The 21,817-nt window shown below is 36.2% G+C and overlaps 1 protein-coding gene across 3 annotated transcripts in view; it reads right to left on the minus strand.

Moving 5' to 3' along the window:
- Positions 1 to 21,817, minus strand: part of ATL1 (atlastin GTPase 1) — a 139,863-nt gene that overhangs the window by 36,566 nt on the left and 81,480 nt on the right. The gene's annotated exons all lie outside the window — the stretch shown is intronic.

The raw sequence follows: 21,817 nt of genomic DNA on the forward strand, positions 1-21,817 counted from the left end.
TCAGATAACTGGTCTTTTCCTCAACCCTAACATATTTTTTCCTTTAAATTTGAACCCAATCAAGCAGACAAAATCCTTTTATTTCTAAGTAAGGTCATGCATTTCTCTGATATTACTTGAAAGTTACAGTCTTCACAGATATTTGACCTGGAATGTTTTGTTTCTGAATAGTTCAAATCACTATCAAAGGATTCTGCAAATGAACATTCTTAAATCATGGGAATAGAGAGTTTTAAAAATATAATTATGTTATATAGGATAAAAATATCCTAATTTTCCTTATATAGGCCCAATTTGAAGGAGAAATTGTAAGAAACAGAAGGCTTAAACAAATATAATAGTATACTATTATATGCTTCTTCTATTATTGTTTTCTCAGCAACCTTCAGTTTAACCTTAAAACTGGCATGGACTGATTCACTCATTAATAATTATATCTCCACCAAAAGGGATACAAAGAATTGTGTTTTTATTTTTATCCCACAAAAACAGAGTTCAAATCTATTCCTAAGATCTAAAAAAAGGTTAATAAAAATGCTATGGGAGATAATTATGGTAAGATGGCGTCAGATTAAGTAGGCAGTGCTCAACTCTCTAAAAAAAAAACCACGGAGAAAGGGCCGAAAGCTGGTCATAGGACCTGCTTTGGGGGTCAGCATACCAGAACAGTACTTCACAACTCCCAGGATGGTGAGGGACAGTGCAATGAAGAACCCAAAACAACAAACGTGAATTATCAAACCCCCACAGCACTGGGAAAGGCTCCCTTCCCTAACCCCCAAGATAGTAAGTGGGGGGTAAAACCCCTGGCTCACTGCAGCTGACCGAGAGGGGATGAGACATCTTCCTCCATGTCAGCTGTTATAAAGGAAAAGGGAGGTGAATAGGGGGCTTTACTTCAGTGAATTCGGCCAGCAGAGCCCACTTTTGAATCTCAGCCCTGACCAAACCAAAACATTGCAAATGTGTTGCAATGTGGAGATTGCAACACATTCGTGGAAAGGTGTGTCAATAAGCGCCATATACTGGCAAGTCTGGAAATTGCATGGACAAAAACTGCTTTTGGTTCTCTCTGTACCCTAACTCCTATGAGAAACTCTGTGCCTCATTAGTGAGTCCCTGGCACAATTTTTATAACTTCAGCTGAGCAACTTTAAAGACTTAGAATAAGTTGAACCAAATATAAAAGAAGAGCTGTGGGAAAAAAATTGGCAAGAGAGAAATTGGCCATCAGGGTAAATTCACCAACATATTCATATGCCTAGACATCAGCAAAAAATTACAAGCCATACTAGGAAACAGGAAAAGATGGCCCAACCAAAGGAACAAACCAAATATTCTGAAGAGATACAGGGTTTAAGACAACGAATCAATGATAATCACAAAACTCTCCTAAATCAATTTAAAGAAATGAAAGAAAATACAAATAAAGAGAGAAAGGATATTAGGAAGAGCTGGGTGAGCATAAAGAACAATTTCAAAGCCTGCAAAGAAAAGTAACAGACCTTATGGGAATGAAAGACATGATAATGAGATTAAAAATACATTAGAGGGCAAGAGAGCCCTTCTGTGAGCTAAAGTGGATTTATGTCACTATTGCAGGGTGATGGGAATATGGAGAAGCATGGGAAAATACAATTGGTGTGATCTATGAACTGTGGTTAACAGCAATACTGTAATATTCTTGCATCAATGCCAAAGATGTACTGTGTTAATATTAACAGGAGTATGGAAAAAGTGTGCCAAATGTATGCTATGGACCATAATGCTATTATCTCATAATCTGTAACAAATATTCCATCATGGCGTGGTGTGTTGGTGAAGGGGTATTGTCTGGGAATTCTACACATGTGCATGATTGTTTTGTAAGTTCACAAATTCTGTAATAATATATTTTTAAAATATATTTTAGAGGCACATAAGAGCAGATTTGAATTGCTAGAAGACAGAATTAGTGATTTCAAAGAGAGAACATCTGAACTGGAAAAGACAGGAGAACAGAAAGAGAAGAGAATGGGAAAAAATGGAACAAGGCCTCAGGGAATTGAATGACAATGTGAAGCACACAAACATATGCATTACTGGTATTCCAGAAGAAGAAGAGAATGGAAAAGGGGCAGAAAGAATATTTGAGGAAAAAATGACCAGAAACTTCCCAACCCTTATGAAAGACATAAATATCATATCCAAGAAGGACAACTCAGCCCAAACAGAATAAATCAGAATAGACCTACCCTGAGACACCAGGTATTCAGAATGACAAATATCAGAAATAAAGAGAAGATACTGAAAGTAGCAAGAGGAAAGCAAAGCATCACATACAAGTGAACCTCAATAAAATTAAATGTTAACCTCTAATCAGAAACCATCGAGGCCAGAAGTGGTATGATGTATTTAAGTTACTGAAAGAAAAAAAAAACTGCTAGCCAAGCATTCTGTATCCAGCAAAGCTGTCCTTCAAAAATGACAGTGAGTTCAAAGTCTTCATAGACAGACAAAAAAACTGAGAGACTATGTTACCAAAAGAGCAGACTTACAAGAGATACTAAAGGGAGTGCTGCAGCCTGAAAGGAGAAAAACAAGGATGAGAGACTTGGAGAAGAGTGTAGAAATGAAAGTTATTAGGAAGGGTAAATTAAAGGGTAAAAAGACTGACAATAGTAAGATATGACAACAGAAATCCAAAGGATAAAATGGATGAAGTAAGTAATGCCTTTTCAGTAATAACATTGAATGTTAATAGCTTGAACTCCCCAATCAAAAGACATAGACTGGTAAAATAGATTAAAAAAATATGGGCCATCTATATGCTGTCTACAAGAAACTAATCTTAAATGTTAGGACACTACCAGGTTAAAAGAAAGGGTAGAAAAAGATATTCCCTGCAAATAGTAACCAAAAAAGAACTGGAGTAGTGATATTAATATTGGACAAAATAGATTTCAAATGCAAAATTATTTCAAGGAATAACAAAAGTCATTATACATTAATAAAAGAGGCAGTTCACCAAGAACAAATAACTACCTTAAATATTTATGCATCTAACCTGAGTGGTCCAAGATACATGAGGCACACACCAGCAAAGCTGGACAGAGAAATATATGTCTCTATAATAACAGTTGGAAGACTTCAATATACTACTCTCAGTATTGGTTAGAGCATCTAGACAGAGGATAAATAAAGAAACAGAGAGCTCAATTAATATGATAAATGAACTAGACCTAACAGACATCTATAGAACATTGCATTCCAAAACAGCAAAATATACATTCTTCTAGTACTAATGGATCCTTCTTCAAGACAGATGATATGTTGGGTCACAAGACAAGTCTCAATAAATTTAAAGATTGAAATTATATAAAACACTTTATTTGATCATAACAGAATGAAGTTGGAAATCAATAATGGTTGGAAAAGAGGAAAATTCATAAATAAATGGAGATTAAATAACACACTCTTCAATAATCAGTGGGTCAAAGAAGAAATTGCAAGAGAATTCAGTAAATATGTTGAGATGAATGAAAATGAGAGCACAACATATCAAAACATATGGGACACCACAAAGGCAGTGCTCAGAGGGAAATATATAGCCCTCAATGTTTACACTAAAAAGAAAGAAAGAAAGAAAGAGCTAAAATTGAAGCTCTAACTGCACATCTAGAAGAACTAGAAAAAGAAGAGCAAACTAATCCCAAACTAAGACAAAGGAAAGAAATAGTAAAGATCAGAGTAGAAATAAATGAAATTGAGAACCAAAAAAACAATAGACTCAACAAAACCAAAAGTTGGTTCTTTGAGAAGATCAACAAAATCGATAAACCCTTAACTAGACAGACAATTAAAAAAGGAGAGAAGATGCAAATAAAATCAGAAATGAGAGGAGGGACATTACCACTGACCCTGCAGACATGAGTGATCATAAGAGGATAATATGTACATGTGTATGCCAAAAAACTAGAAAATGTAGAAGAGATGGACAAATTCTTAGAAATGCACAAACCACCTACACTGACCCTAGAATAGAGGTTCTAGGAGTCCACATACACCCAAGGGTTCCATGGAAAGATTCCAGGGCATCTGTGAACCTGAACTGAAAAATTCAAAGAAACATTGGTCTTGCGGAGACGTGTTGGTTCGGGTGTGATATATTTATTAAATAATACGCTGTGGACTTTGTAAGGGGTCCATGGTTTTCACCTGACTGGCAAAGGCATCCATGGAACAAACAAGGTTAAGAACCCCTGCCCTAGAAGAAACAGAAGACCTCAACAAACAAATCACAAGTGAAGAGATTGAAACAGTCATCAAAAACCTCCCAAAGATGAAAAGCCTGGGACTGGATGGCTTCACAGGTGAATTCTTTTAATCATTCAAAGATGATCTAATACCAATCTTGCTCAAGCTCTTCCAAAAAATTGAACAGGTAAGAACAGTACCAAACTCATTCTATGAAGTCTACATCACCCTAATACCAAAACCAAGTAAAGAAACTACAAAAAAAGAAATTTACAGACCAATTATCTCTATTGAATATAGATGCAAAAATTATCAACAAAATGCTTGCAAACTGAATCCAAAAGCATATTAAAAGAATTATACACCACAATCAAGTGGGCTTTATCCCAGGTATGCAAGTGTAGCTCAACACAAGAAAACCATATTGATAAATCGAAGAAGAAAAATCTTATGATCCTTTTGAGTGATGCTGAAAAGGCATTTGACAAAATACAGCACACTTTCTTTTTTATTTTTTAAAGATTTATTTATTTATTTATTTCTCTCCCCTCCCCCCCGCCCCAGTTGTCTGTTCTCTGTGTCTATTTGCTGTGTCTTCTTTGTCCGCTTCTGTTGTTGTCAGTGGCACAGGAATCTGTGTCTCTTTTGTTGCATCATTTTGTTGTGTCAGCGCTCCGTATGGGCGGCGCCATTCTTAGGCTGCACTTTCTTTCACGCTGGGCGGCTCTCCTTACAGGGCGCACTCCTTGCGCATGGGGCTCCCCTACATGGGGGACACCCCTGCGTGGCACGGCACTCCTTGCACGCATCAGCACTGCGCATGGGCCAGATGCACACAGGTCAAGGAGGCCCAGGGTTTGAACCGTGGACCTCCCATTTGGTAGACAGACGCCCTAACCACTGGGCCAAGTCCGCTTCCCCAGCACACTTTTTTGATAAAAACACTCCAGATGATAGGAACAGAAGGAAGCTTTCTCAATATGGTAAAGAGCACATATGAAAACTCTGCAGCCAGCATTGTACTCAATGGTGAAAGTTTTCCCGTTGAGATAAGGAACAAGAACAAGATGCCCACTGTCACCATTATTATTCAATATTGTGCTAGAAGTTCTAGCTAGAGCAATTAGGCTAGATAAAGAAATAAAAGGCGCTCAAGTAGGAAAGGAGGAAGTAAAATTTTCACTATTGGCTAATGATATTATCCTATATCTAGAAAATAATGAAAAATCCAAAACAAAGTTACTAGAATAGTTGAGTTCAGCAAAGTGGCAGGATACAAGATTAATAAGAAAAATCAATAACATTTCTATAAATGATGTGCAGTTTGAGGAAGAAGTCAGGAAAAAATTCCATTTATAATAGCAACTGAAAGAATAAAATATTTAGGAATAAACCTAACCAAGGACATATAAGACTTGTTTTCAGAAAACTACAAAACTTCGCTAAAAGATACCAAAGAATTGAATAAATGGAAGGACATTCCATGTTTATGGATTGGAAGACTAAATATTGTTAAGTATCAATTCTACCCAAACTGATTTACAGATTCAATGCAATCTCAATAAAAATTCCAACAGCCTTTTTTACAGAAATGGAAAAGCCAATCATCATATTTATTTGGAAGGGTAAGAGGCCCTGGTTAGCCAAAAATGTCTTTAAAAATAATGGAGTTAGAAGACTCTCACTTCCTGACTTCAAAGCATATTACTTAGCTACAGTGATAAAAACAGCATGGTACTGGCATAAAGACAGATTGACCAATGGAACTAAATAGAGAACTCAGAAATAGGCCCTCACATCTACAGTCAAGTGATTTTTGACAAGGCTGTTAAGCTCACCCAGCTGGGCCAGAACAGTCTATTCAGCAAATGGTGCTGGGAGAACTTGATAGCCATATCCAAAAGAAAGAAAGAGAGCCCCTATGTTATGCCTTAAACAAAAATTAACTAGAAATTTATCAAGGACCTAAATATAAAAGCAACAACCATAAAACTCCTATAAGAAAATGTAAGAAAACATCTTCAAGATCTTGTGATAGGCAGTAGTTTCTTAAACCTTACACCCAAAGCATGAGCAACAAAAGAAAAAATAGATAAATGGGACCTAAACACTTTTGGACCTCAAAGGACTTTGTCAAAAGGGTAAAAAGGCAGCCAAGTCAATGGGAGAAAATATTTGGCAATCACATATCCTAGAAGGGTTTAATACCTATGATATATAAAGAGATCATACAACTCAACAATACAAAGACAAACTACCTGATTAAAAAATGTGCAAAAGACTTGAAAAGATAATTGTCCAAAGAAGAAATACAAATGACAAAGAAACACATGAAAAAATGTTCAACATCACTAGTGATTAGGGAAATGCAAATCAAAACTAAGGTGAGATATCAAGTCACACCTATTAGACTGGTCGCTATTAAAAAGTCAAAACCTAAATGTTGGAGAGGATATAGAGAGATAGGAACACTTATTCACTGTGGTGGGAATGTACAATGGTACAGTCACTGTGGAGGACTGTTGAGCAGTTCCTAAGGAAATTGAATATAGCTCTGTCATGTGACCTGGCAATACCATTGCTAGGTATATACACAGAAGAACTGAGAGCAGTGACGTGAATAGATAACTGCACACCGATATTCACAATAGCCAAAAGTTGGAAACAACCCAGGTGTCCACCAACTGATGAATGAATAAACAAATATACGCATGATGGAATATTATGCAGGGGTAAGAAGAAATAAAGTCGTGAAGCATATTGACAACATGGATGAGCATGATAGACATTATATTAAGTGAAACATGCCAGAAGCAAAAGGACAAATACTGTAAGAGTTATTTTGAACAAAATATATTATGTAAACTCATGGAATTAATAATTAGAATACAGGTCAACAGAAAATAGAATGAGAGTAGAGAGTGGAAAGCTGATGTTTAATCTGTGCAGAATTGGTTAAAATGTTATTTGTGAATCTTTGGAATTGAATGGAAATAGAGAGTGCATATTATGCTGTTTGTGACGAGTGGTGCTATTATATAGGTATGACAGTAGTTGAAAGGGAAAGCCTAAGGACATATATATTACTAGAAGGAAAGCTAAAAAATTAACACAGGACTATATAACATAATTAAACCTCATGTAAAATACAAATATGGGTGATATTGCTTATATAAGACTGTTTTTACAAAATATAAATACAAATAAACTAGAGAGAAGGAAACAAAATTAGCAGCTATGTACAGCAGGGGAAGCAAAGAGACTGAGAGGTGATGAGTTTAGTTTGGTTGGTTGGTTGGTTGGGTTTTATTTATTATTATTATTATTATTGGAATAAATAAAATGCTCTAAAAATCACTGCAGTGATTAATGCACAATTATGTGATTATATTGAACACCACTGATTGCACAGTTTGGATGAATTGTACGCCTCATTAATATGCATCAATAAAACTGATCGTATGCCTCATTAATATGCATCAATAACTGCCTACAGGGCAGTTAGTAAACACCCAGAGCTATCTGGACTAGTTGAAGCACCTGTTTGGGGGCTCCAGGAGGCCTGAAGAGCATCTAGTAATAACATCCTTGAAGGAATGGAAGGAGACTGCCCATCTGCAGAGGAACTTGTAAGTAGAGTGCTTCACACCATGGAGACCAGTGCCCATCCTCCACTGGAGGCACAAGCTGCCTTGGGAGCTGTTCCATGGCTGGAATTGAAAACTCCACTTCCCAAAAACGGGAGAGAAAAAGACAGTTGGGCACCAATTTCAGCTACCGATGAGTAAATTCAGCAGGCTAAAGTACAGTCCTGCAAACAGCTGAAGTTTGAGCCTGTCCAAGTCAGAAAGCATCTGGTAGCTGCCATCTTAACCCTACATCTGGCACGAGGGGAAGAGAGGTGGACTGAAAATCACAGTGCTGGTGGGGACTGGCTTCTTTCCATCCATATCAGATTGCAGCTCTAGCCTAGGCCCCAGTGCTACCTCCAGCAGGGATGAAGCTGCAGGGACTTGAACCAGCCTCTCTGGGAAATTACTGGCCAAGCTGCAGAGGCCAGTGATTATCTTACTCTGGCAGCACAAGCCACCCCAGGAGCTATTCTGTGGCTGGACTTGGAAGCTCCATTTCCCAAAAATAGGGTAGGAGGAAACAGTTGGCTGCTGATTTCAGCTGCTGATTGGTAGACTTGGCTGGCTAAGATATAACCCTGGGAACAGCTGGGGTGTGAATCTGCCCAAGTTGGAAAGAGGCTGGTGGCTGCCATTTTGGCTCCACCCCCAGCTTGAGGGTAAACCAGGCTGACCAAAAATCACAGTGATGGTTGGAACCAGTTTCTTCCACCCAGATCACCCTGAGCCCTAGACTAGGCTTCAGCCCTGGCTCTAACAGGGAGGAGGCTGGCAGGCCCTGTACCAGCCTATCCAGGTAACTGCAGGTAACTTTGGCTGGCACAGACCGAAAATTGGAAGTCTACCTGGGCAACTGCAGTCATCTTGGACCTGCACTGCATAGATTGCTGCCCACATCTGCAGCTCCATCCCCCCACCCCCACCCCCAGGCAGGGGGAAAGGGGTGTGAAGCTTCATTAGTCTCTCTGGGCAACTACAGTCTAGGCCTGCCAACTTGGATTATTCCACACAGCTGTGACTCTCTCCCTACCCCTGGCAAAGGAGAAAGATGGAAGAAGCTTCACTGGTCTCTGGTGCAATGAGGGCAGCTTGAGCCTCCACAACTTATAGCACCAACTACATGCTTGGCTCCTACTGAACAACCAGCAAGGGAGAAAGGGCAGGAAGCCCTACACTAACGAGAAAAACTGCACCCAGAATAAATACTCTAGTAATCCAGATGCCAAGAGACCAACAAAAAATTACAATCCACACCAAGAAACAGGAAGCTATGGCCCAGTTACAGGAACAAGATAAGCCTCCAGATGGCATAAGGGAGTTGAGACAACTAATTATAGATGTTCAAACAAATCTCCCTAACAAATTCAGTGAGATGTCTAAAAACATTAAGGATATTAAGAATACACTGGATAAGCACAAACGAGAATTTGAAAGCATACATAGAAAAATTGTAGATCTTATGGGAATGAAGGGTGAAATAAATGAAATTTTAAAAACATTGGAATCATGTAATAGCAGATTTAAGGAGGCAGAAAAAGTATTGGTGAGCTTGAAGAAATGGCCTCTGAAAGTGAACATACAAAAGAACGGATGAGATAAAGAACAGAAAAAATTGAACAAGGTCTCAGGAACTAAATGATAGCAAAATGCATGCAAACATCTGTGTCATACATATTCTAGAAGGAGAAGAGAAGAGAAAAGGGGCAGAAAGAATATTTGAAGAAATAATGGTAGAAAACTTCCCAACCCTATTGAAGGACATAGATATCCATGTCCAAGAAGCACAACGTATTCCCATCCAAAACAATCCAAATAGACCAACTCTGAGACACATACTTATCAGAATGTCAAATGCCAAAGACAGAGAGAATTCTGAGAACAGCAACAGAAAAGCAATGCATAACATATAAGAGATACCCAATAAGATTAAGTGCTGATTTCTCACCAGAAACCATGGAGGCAAGAACACAGTGCTCTGATATATTTAAGATCCTACAAGAGAAAAATTTCCAGCCAAGAATCTTATATCCAACAAGACTGTCTTCCAAAAATGAGGGTGAAATTAGAATATTTACAGGTAAACAGAAACTGAGAGAATTTCTAAGCAAGAGACCAGATTTTCAGGAAACACTAAAGGGTGTGCTAGAGCCTAAAAGGAAAGACAGGAGAGAGGGGTTTAGAAGAGAGTCTAGAAATGAAGATGATATCAATAAAAGTAACTACAATTGTAAAAAGAGTGGTGAAAATAAAATATGACAGATAAAACTCAAATAGTCAGGAATAAACTTAACCAATGATGTGAAGCACTTGTATTCAGAAAACTGCAACTCAATGTTAAAAGAAATTTTAAAAAGGCTTAAATTACTGGAAGAACATTCCATGCTCATGGATTGGAAGACTAAGTATCATTAAGATGTCAATTCTACTCAAATTGATATATGGATTCAATGCAATTCTGATAAAAATTCCACCAGCATTTTAAAAAAAAATTGAAAACATGATCATCAAATTTATTTGGAAGGTTAAGGGGTCCTGAATAGCCAGAAACATCATAAAAAGGAAAAGCAAACTGTCATTTCCAGACTTTAAATCATATTACCTAGCTATAGTGGTAAAAACAGCATGGTACTGGCATAGAGATAGACACATGGACTAATGGAACCAAATTGATGGTTCAGAAACAGACCCTCACATGTATGGTCAAGTGATTTTTTACTAGCCTGTCAAACCCACACAGCTCAGGCAGAACAATCCATTCAACAAATGGTGCTAACAGGATTGGATATCCATAACCGAAAGAAGGAAAGAGGACTCCTATCTCAGACCTTATCCAAAAATTAACTCAAAATGGATCAAAACTCTAAAAATAAAAGCAAGAACCATAAAACTTCTAGAAGAAATAATAGGAAAATTTCTTCAAGACCTGGGGGTAGGTGGTGGATTCTTAAAGGAGATAAGTGGATGACTGAGATGGACTACTGATGTTTAATATATGTAGAAGCTTTAAGTAGTTTTACTGTAAAACTGTGGAAACGTATAGAGTGGATGATAACACATGCTGAAAATGGTAGTCTAGGGATGTAAATGCCAACTGACAGAATGCTAGAGAATAATCTAGAACTGAATAGCACAGTAAACCAAGCAGTGGATGAGAATTGTGGTTGATGGTACAGATGCAAGAATTTCCTTTGTGAGCTAGAGCAAATGTCCATCACTACTGTAGGGTGTTGAAAATGTGGAGAAGCATGGGAAAAATACAGCTGGAGTGACCTATGGACTGTGGTTAGTAGTAATAATATAATATTCTTGCATCTATGTGAAAGATGTACTGTGTTGGTAATGAGGCAGTATGGAAAATGTGAGCCAAATGTACACTATGGACATGGTAACAATCAGATGATATTATCTTATCTGTAGCAAATGTTCCACGACAGTGTGGTATGCTGACGGAGGGGTGTTGTTTTGGAATTCTGCACATGTGCATGACTGCTTTATAAGTTTACAACTTCTGTCATAAAAATATATTTTAAAAAATAATAATAAGGTGGGTTAGGGGAAAAACACACCAAATGTAGGATAAGAACTATGATTAGTAGTAAGATTTTGAGAATATTGTTTCATAATTTGTAACAAATATCCAACAACAATGCAAGGTGTTAGTGGAGGGTCGATGTATGGGACCCCTGTATGATGTTATGCATGCTTGCTTTGTAAGTTCACAACTTTTACTATACATGTAATTGTTTATGTATGTTCATATATAAATGATATAAAGATGATAATAATAGGGTTGGTGGAAAAATACTTTGGTTAGTAGTAATATTTTGACAGTGCTCTTTTATCAATAGTTAAAAAGGTTTGACAACAATGCAAGTTATTGGTGGTAGTGTGAGTTATGAGAGTCCTGTATGATGTTATGTTTGTTTTGTAAGTTCACAACTCTTATTATACACTTAATATTTATGTATGTTTATGTAGGAGTGATATATGCCAATAAACTAATTTTTAAAAATGCTATGGGAGAAAATTGGGATGAATTAACTAACCCAGGAGGAGAAGCATTTGATACTGAGAAGATGAAAGAAAGAAGAATAAATGAAAGCAGTACTAAATACATGCCGAAGAATGAAATCAGGCTCATAAGAGAAGGAAATTCAAGTTTGTTTGCAAAAAACATTTTAGGGTTTATGCTTATTTTCTTATAATGGCCAAACCCGACTTTACTAGTCACCTAGTAAATTCACCCCATCTCTCTACAACCAGAACCTCCCCTGCCTTAAGATGCTCTCTGCCAAAGTGTTTCCAGTTGTTAAATCAATCCTCAAATTTTATGTGTTTGTGAATGTCCTGAAGAGTGCAAAGTCCCTGATTCTAACTCTAGGGATTCTGATTCAGTAGAACTCAGGAATGGCTCAGAAATCTAACCTTTAAATAAGTTCTCCATGTGATTCCAATTCTGAGTGCTTTAGGTGGTCTGAGGATAACTACTTTAAGAAACCTTACTCTATATTACCAAGGCTGCAAATATCACAAACCCCCTTCTCTACTCTGTTGGCCACACAGCCTAAGTCAGGGGTTCTTAATACAAGGTTTGAATTTAAATTTAAAAAATCATTATTCTTGTGGGGACATGTTGGTGCAGGTGTGATATATTTGTTAAATACTACACAGTATAGTGTGGACTTAGTAAGGGGTTCATGGTTTCACCTGACTGGCAAAGGTGTCCATGGAACAAGAAAAGTTAAGAGCCCCTGACCTAAATACTGTTAGCGCTTCCCATCCATTTTAAGACTCCAATGCCTCAAAGAGGTCAGGACTATCTGGACATATTCAGGACTCTAGAAATGGCGTACCTAGGTGTAGGACTATTGTGACTAGTATTTAAGTTTTCTATAGATTAAATAGGCTTTTGTTGACAGGCCTAGAACATAGTATGACACCATATAAAAATGTCATTTGGAAATATACTGAGTTCTAAAAATTAACTCAAGTGAATCTTGAAAGTATAATACGTTAGTAAACTGAGATATGTTTCCATTTCTTTGTAGCCTATATAGATAGAGGCATGAATGATAGTAAATTCTGTTATTAGCTCAGATGCAATAAAGTTAATGCTTTCCCTACACAACAGAACAACTGAAAACCCTTTCCACCACCATATCCCAGCAGAAGTGCATGAAGATGAGTTACAAGCACACATAGAGAAAGACGCATAGCCGCATAAATGGAAAATGAGCCATTCCTGGGGTAATAACAAGTAACTGATGGCAGACCATTTAGAAGAGTATTAGGGGAAGACAGCTTTGCTTGGCACTGAAAAACAATCTATATTTAAAGTGAACCTTGAATAATGTTTGAAAACTCTGAAAAATTTCCACAGTTAGTAAAAAATACATCCGCAAGGATGTAATCATCCCAAGCAGTGTGGGATGATTATACAAATGACTAAGGACATATAATGCTTTGCAGTCCAAAATAGAGACAAATCACCTGGCAAGATATTTTCACTAGGTTCTTAGAGCAAACTGGAAATTATTATCCAAAGTCCTTGTATAAAATAAGTACATGTAGATATTAAGTACAATCATGTTTAAGTTAATGGAAAAGTATGGAGATAGTCTCTGGTAAACCTTTTGAAATCCTAAGATTTTTTAAAAAGCCAAGTTAAAGAAACTAGCTATTATTTATAGAATAGATATATTGATGAGGTAGCTCCTGCTGGATTATTATACTTAAGATTTAAGAGCTCACTGTGAGCACAGCAAGTGAGAAAATAAGTAATGTCACTTGGAAAATACTGTATTATGTCTTATAAATTATACTTCCATAAGTGTAGTTTAAAGCCGGCATGTACAGGCTTGCAAAAAGACTCATTAAAATTTGAGGAATTTTGCAAGTGAGTTGACATCTTGCTGGTAGTTTGAAATTGGCCATGGTGGAAGTATTTACAACACAGAAATCAGCAAATTCTACAGATGAGGTCCTCCTGCTCTTCCTTCCCCGGTCAGCTGTAAATGTTTACCTGCAATCCACTGGCTAAACTTTACACTTCAATAATGCTTTTAAATTAAATTCACTTGGGGAGTAGATGTGGCTCAAGCGATTGTGTGCCTGCTTCCCACATGGGGGCTCCTGGATTTCATCTCTGGTGCTTCCTAAAAACAAAAGTAAAAAAATGAACCAACCAATCAGGGGAACAAATGTGACTCAGTGGTTGAGTGCTGGCTTTCCATACAAGAGATCCTGGGTTCATATCCCTTCCCCTAGTACCTCAAAAAAAGAATTTAAAAAATTAACTTTGAGTTCCTTTTTAAAAACTTCGTTTTTAAATATATCTCCATCTTTTTGTTGGCTTAATTAGAGCTTGATATAAATTGGCATTTGATTTAAGAATCAGATTAGGGAAATGGATGTGGCTTAACAAGTTGGGCTCCCGTCTACCATATATGATGTCCAGGGTTCAATGTCCAGGGCCTCCTGGTGAGGGCAAGCTGGCCCACACAGTGAGCTGGACCACGCAGAGTGCCAGCCCACGCAGGAATGCCACCCGGCACAGGAGTGCCACCCTGTGTGGGAATGCTGCCCGCACAGGAAAGCTGCCCCACGCAGGAGTGCTGGCTGATGCGAAGAGCTGGCACAGCAAGATGATGAAACAAGATAAGACACAGAGGAGAAAAATAAGACATAGCTGAACAGGGAGTCGAGGTGGCTCAAGAGAGTAATGGTCTCTCTTCCACTCCAGAAAGTCCCATGATGGGTTCGTGGAACTGCCTAATGAGAATACAAGCAGACACGGAAGAACACACAGCGAATGGACACAGAGAGCAGACAATGGGGGGAATGAGGGGGGGGGGGAGAGAAATAAAAATAAATAACTCTTTAAAAAAAAAGAAATTAATCTATTAATTCAGTTATTCATTTCCTTAGCTAATTGCTCTCACTTTTGCTGCCAGGGATAAATCTTGTTTATTATTTATAATTTTGCTCTGGTTCAGTTAATAATTCTTCTGTTTGAAATTTGTTGACTTTTTAGTTTTAGTACATTTAGTTTTAGTACAAAATCATTATTTTAAATTTTATTACCCTTCACCTTACTATCTCAGGTATTGTCCAAATCTCCCCACAATTTTATCCAGTGAATAAAGTTGTTATCTTCTCAGATAAAAGTAGAGGGCAGCAGAGGTCAGTGACCTTCAACTTCTGACTTAAACTTTCATTTAAAAGCTAGTTTACGTTCAAATTTTTTTCTATGCTATTTCTAATTTAAATGAGTTATTTTGCTGATATCTTAAAAGTTCTGAGATTTGAGTATATTTGCATTTTATGTTTTTAATTTTTTGTTTTGAATTTGGTTGCTATAATTTCAAATATTAAATGGCTTTGGGTGCCACTTTGCTACTTAATGAGTTCCTCATTTCAATTTCAGATACTTAGATTTACAAGTCTAAACTTGTTTAAGAGTTGCTGTATGAGTGACATCACTTACTTGTATACTTGAAAATAGTTAAAATGGGAAATTTTATGCTTTATATATGTTAACAGAAAAAAATTAAAACCCATAGAACAACACAGAGTGAATCCTAATGTAAACTGTGGACTATAGTTAATAATTTACTAATAATATTGGCTCACTGATTATAACAAAGGTACAACACTAATGCACAATGTTAATAGGGAAAACTGCGTGTGTGAGGGGGGTTATATGGGAACTCTGTACTCTGCATGATTTTTCTATAAACCTGCAACTGCTCTAAGTTTTTTTAAAAAGTCTCAGTCAAAACTTTTCCTTTTCACTGACATTTCATAATGCCAACATTTTACCAACAAGTGATAATCTTCTAAAGAAGGGGTTCTTAACCTGGGGTCTGTGAGCTTGAATTGAAAATTAAAAAAAACATTATCCTTGTGAGGACGTGTTGGTGAGGGTGATATATTTATTAAATAATACACAGTATCGCGTGGACTTAGTAAGGGGTGGACTTAGTAAGGGGTCTGTGGTTTTCACCTGACTGGCGAAGGGGTCCATGGAACAAAAAAGATAAAGAACTCCTGTGACGTAAAGTTTTTTCCTATTGTTTGTTTTCAGCTAATTTGTATTTTTACACCAAAGGCAGTAACTAAATTTATTTTTGAGCAGTGGTTGGTCTCTTGGCTTTAATATGTCTGGTAAAGTATAAGGAACAGTGACACCTGCTGGTAAGACCTAAAGTTCCTTTTCAGAATTTACATTGGCGTTCCCCAGTTTTGCCCTTGGGTCCTGAGGGTAACAAAATCAGAAAAGATAAAAATCAAAGCAATAGCCTAATTACCACACAACACTTCACATATCAACCTAACTAATGATTGAAAAAACAAAAGAAAACCACATCTTGTAGAAAGTATAAACTATACAGCCGGGACTGGTAAGCCAGGACCGGATTTATTCTTCCTCACCTCCTTCCCTCAACTTCTTCCCCAGACCTCGGGGGAGAGATTCATATTCCTTCATTCATAGCATACCATCCTCTAGCCATGAAAGGACCATCCCTTCTTTACTTTATCATATTTTTCCCACATTCCCACTCCCTATTCTCCACTGTCTGCTCTCATCCATGTCCACTCTAATATATATTATTTTATGTATGTACAGTATTTTAAAAATCATAAATAGTATGTTATAGATCTCATACTTTTTTCTCTACTTAATTCAGCATAAATTTTAACACTCTATTCATGCCATTGCATATAATTTCAGTTCATTGCTTGGATGCTATGCCTAGAGTTGGATATCGAAATTACCTAAAACTTAACTACTACCGCTATATCAATTCTACAATAGTTATCTTTTTACATTTTCCCTGCTCCATAGAATGTCTGCTCCAGTCTGTACTTTCACCAACAGGACGTAAGTGTCCCCATTTACCTAATCCTAGCTATCATTTAGTATTACCCAACTTTCTACTTCTTGCTTACCTAATGAGTGCAAAGTGGTTTCACATTGCTGTTTTAACTTTTATGATTACGCAGTATTTATAAAAACATTCAGATCTTGGCATTTTCAAATTTCTATTGTGATTTAGACTTTGACCCATGAATTATTTTGAGGTATGTATTTAAATTTCTAAAATATGTTTTAAGTTAGCCTTTTCTTATTAATATCTAACCATGGTTCTGTAATCATAGAATGAGGCCAGTATGAGTTCAATCCTTTGAAATCTGTGGAAACCTGCTTTGTGACACTGTCTTTGGGAAATTTTTGTAAATGTTTCTACTGTACTTAAGAGTAACATACGTTCTCTATTTCTAAGGACAGTTTTCTATACATGTCCAATAAAGCAAGCTTGTTAATTCTATGAGTTGTATCTTCTCTGTCTTTACCAATTTTCTGATTGCTTGACTTATCAATAGTTAAGAGATCTGTGTTTCAGTGGATTTATCAATTTCTCCTTGTGGCTCTATCAATTTTTCCTTTATATATTTTGAGGCTATTTGTCAGAATGTTACATCTTCCCATTGAAGGAAAATAAAGAAAACTTCTTTATTCTAAATAATTCATTTTGACTTGATGTTTCATATTACTGTAACTACTTTAGTTTTCTTTCACTTAGTGTGTTCCTCATATATATTTTCCCATCCTTTTATTTTCAAATAAAACATTCTTATATTTTAATATGTTCTTATAAATAGCACATAACTGGATTTTTAATATTTATGCAAATTGACAATCTCTTTTACCTGGTGATTTTAATCTATATTTATTGAAATTTTTAATATATTTGGGATTATATTTACCACCTTGCTTTGTACTTTCTTTTTGTCCCTCTTTTCCTTTGTTTCTTTTTTCTTGTCTTCATTTATAGAGGTATTTGCTTATTTGTTTTTTTCTTATTTTATTTCCCCCTGCTCTACTCCTCTGGATGTTATATATTCTAGTTCTAAGTAGTAACTCTTCAAATTATATAAACCACATTTGATTTGAAAAGTCTAGTTAATTTTATCACTCCAACTGAGAGTGGTAAACTTATATGTTGTTTTTATACAGTATTTGGTCTTTTTTAAACCAAACAAATTAGAAATTATTATTTAATACATAGACAACATTTGTTTAGATTTGCTTATACATTTACCAAATTTTATTCATGATTTCTTATTGAATTAAGAAATGACCTTTTATCTCTAGTAATGCTTTTTCTTTAAAGTTTACTTCATTTCATATTAATATAGCTACATTAGCTTTCTTTTCATTGGTGTTTACATAATATATTTTTCAATCCTCTTACTTTTATCTTTCCATATTTTAGATTTTAATTTTGTCCCAAGTAAAAATCATCATATTATAGAAGCATTTAATTAATTTACACTTAAAATAATTACTGTTATATTTGGATTTATGTTTATCATACACTAAATATCTTCTTTTTGTGCATCCACACGCTATGTTCCTTTTTCTCCTTGTCATTTTTTTGTGTTTAAGCAAGTTTTTAATATTATTTTATTTTTCTTTTCTCTTACATTATAACTTACCATTTTACTATTCTTTTAATATTACTTTAGAAATTATAATATATGTTCTTGATTTATTGACGTTTAATATTAAAATTATCCTCTTCACAGAAAATACACTTTAATTCCATTTAAACCCCCTCTTGACTTTTATGATGTTTTGTGTATTTTAATCTATATACACATAAACATATTAAATCCAAGAAAAAGTATCATAATTGTTTTATACAGTGGATGTTCATTTAGATTAACACATTTACCATTTTCATTGCTGTTCTTCCTTCTTGAGTCTCTAATCTTCCATCTAGAATAATTTTCCTTAGGTCTAAAGAATATCCTTTCCACTATTTCCTTTAGTGCAGTTCTGCTGGTAACAAATTCTCTTAGATTTTGTTGGCCTTATATGTTCTTTTAATTTAGTTAAAGGACACTTTTACTGGGTATAAAATTCCACATTGGCAGTTATTTCCTTTTAACAATTTAAAGATGTGATTAGCATCGACTGCTTATGTCAGTCTAATTCTTCCTTTCAAAATAATCTACCTTTTTCTTTAGCTGCTTATAAGATTTTTCTCTTTGTCTAAAGTTTTCAATATCTTATTATAATTTTCCCAGTAGTGGATTTCTTTCTATTTTACCTGCATGGGCTCATCAGGTTCCCGAATCTGTGGCTTTCATTTTAAAGGTTCTCATCACTTTAGTCTTCATTTCTTCTTCTGACCCATTCTTGTCTATTGGGACTTCACTATCTTGTATAGTAGACCTTCTCACTCTATATTTTATGTCTTTTGACCCTCCATTTTTAGTTCTGGATATTTTTCTGACCTATCTTCTAGTTCATAATTTCTTTCCTTAGCTGAGTGTAAAATGCTGTTAAACCCATCCATTGAGTTCTTAATTTCAGGTATTATATTTCTCAGTTCTATAATTTCCATATGGTTCACTTTTATAGTTACCAGTTTTCTGCTGAAATTCATAATCATTTCTTTTTTTCTCCTTGCAAATAGTAAGAATAACTAATTAAAACTCTAATAATTACATTTTCTGGATCTCTTTTGAGTCTATTGCTTTTTTTTTTTTTCTGTATTTTCTGCTGGTTTTTATTCATTTAGTCATTTACCTGGTTATTTTTTATACTATGCTAGAAACTGGCACAAAAATGTTATAGAAATCATTTAAGTGCTAAGATTATTTTATCTTCCACTAAGGAAGATAAGGAAACTTATACTGGCTTTGGTTAGGAGCATGGGGGCAGTGGTAATTCTGGACACCTGGAATCATTCATAAACAATCATTGATTATTTAAATAAAATTTTAAGAATTGATGTGATTCAAAGCTAAGCTATAGTTCCTATAAGGGCTTTGTATTTCCTGTTCATCCTTTCTCCCAGGTTGCAAAGCAAGAAGGGTTATCCAGGGCCATCCCCTACTTATATGACCTAAACTCCAATTCTATCCCTCTAGTTTCAGGAAACTGTCAACAGTGCCATTCAACTTTTCAGCTGCTCACTCCAGAGTTATGAAATACCCCTAGACTAAAAGCAGTCCTAAACTCTGAGATCACATAACTAGGCCTTCATCCTCCCTTGGATCTCAACAATTTTTTTACTATCTTGTTAATACTCTTATACTTTCAAACAAGTTTTAATTTCTTTCAAGGTTTTATGATTGTTGTCAGGAAGAACTTTAATCTAAATGATTTAATCTACTATTACTGGAAGCATAGGTATTCATTCCTTATTTCTTTAAGAATATTTAATATGCTCCTATCGTAGCCAACCTCTGTGATGGCCCTTTCAGATCCCTGACTCCTGACAGACACATCCTTATTAATCCTCTCCCATTTTATGCTATGGTTAGTCTGAATGACCAACAGAATGTGGCACAAGGGATAGTATGTCAATTCTGAGATTAGATTATAAAAAACTGCATTTTCTCTCTTCCTCTCTCTTGCAGTTGGATTCCTTGCTTTGGGAAAGCCTGTTGTGGGCAGCCAGTGGAAAGGCCCATGTAGCAAGGAATTGAAGCCTCCTAAAAAGAGCCATGTGAGTGAGCCTAAAAGTAGATACTCCAGCTCTAGACAAGTCTTTAGAGAATGTCCGCTTGAATGATATATTGAGTACAATCTCATAAGAGACCCTGAGTCAAAACCATTCAGGCTAAACTACTCCCAAATTCCTGACCCTCAAAAACTGTGTGACACAATAAATGTTTGTGCTTCGGAGTAATTTGTTATGCTGTAATAGATAACTGATATGGTTCGTTTTGATTTATTTGGCATCTGATTCTATGGTAGGCTGAATTATGTACCCCAGAAAAACAAACAAACATGTTCTTAATCTTAATGCCATTCCTGTGAGTATGAACCCAGTATAATTAGGACCTTTTGAATATGTTACTTTTAGCTAAGGTATGGCCAATTCAATCAGGATGGACCTTAATCCTATTACTGAAGGCCTTATAGAGAGAGAGTCAATGGGGTGGTACTGTAAGCAGGAAGTCAGTGGAACCCAGAAGAGAAAGGAGAGGATATCACCATGTGACAAAAAGCCAAGGAACCCAAGGATTGCTGGCCAGTCAGAAAGCTACCAACCCCAGGAGTATGCAAGCCTTCTAGCCTCGAAACTGTGAGATAATAAATTCTGTTATTCAAGCCAACCCATTGTATGGTTCTTGTCATAGAAGCCTGTGAAACTAAGACAGATCCACTAATTCTACTTTGCCTTTTATCAATTGCTCAGATTCCTTGCGTATTCACATTCCCCTAAGGGGAATGAGCTGTCTTTGCTGGTGATATGTACATGGGGGGAAGGGCCAAGTTCTAGGGCTTAGCTTGGGTCCCTGTGGTAAGCTTAGGTTGAAGAAGTTGTGCCTCAGGTGGCCAATATTTGGTGTTTAAATCTGGTTCTCTTTCAGGTACTGTTTTCAAGGTCTGTTTCACTTAGTTATAATCTCCTCACCCTTGCTGTATAAAGATAAGGAGGGGTAGAAGAGAACAATAAGGGCCAGACAGTTTACTTATGATACCCAATTCAAGTTCATATATTATCCTGATGTTGTTCTTCTGTTGCCAGTGGGGGTTAGCTGATTGCTGTTCTTCTGATACCAATGGCAATGGTCCACTCAGATTAATGTGTAAGAAATGGGCACCTCCCAAAAACTCCCCTGCCCTGTCTCTCATGCTTGGCCTGCTTTTGCTATGACTGGCAACAAGTTTCCATTGCCCCAGGAGTCTTTGTTTTTAGCTTTTATGTTTGACAAATTCATCAGTTTTCTTCTGGCTTCTGTGAAATATCTAGGGCTGTGTTCAGAGGATAAAAGCTTATGCTTTTTCAGGAACTAGAATGTATTATTCATGCTTTTATATCCCCATTTCTATATCCTCCTTGCATCAAAAAGCATTAAATAAGGAAAAAGAGACAGAAATACGAACCTCTTAACTAATTAGTATACCTGGTTATAGTCTT

The sequence above is a fragment of the Dasypus novemcinctus genome, chromosome 3 (genome assembly GCF_030445035.2).
Source record: "Dasypus novemcinctus isolate mDasNov1 chromosome 3, mDasNov1.1.hap2, whole genome shotgun sequence".
Taxonomy (NCBI): Eukaryota; Metazoa; Chordata; class Mammalia; order Cingulata; family Dasypodidae; genus Dasypus; species Dasypus novemcinctus.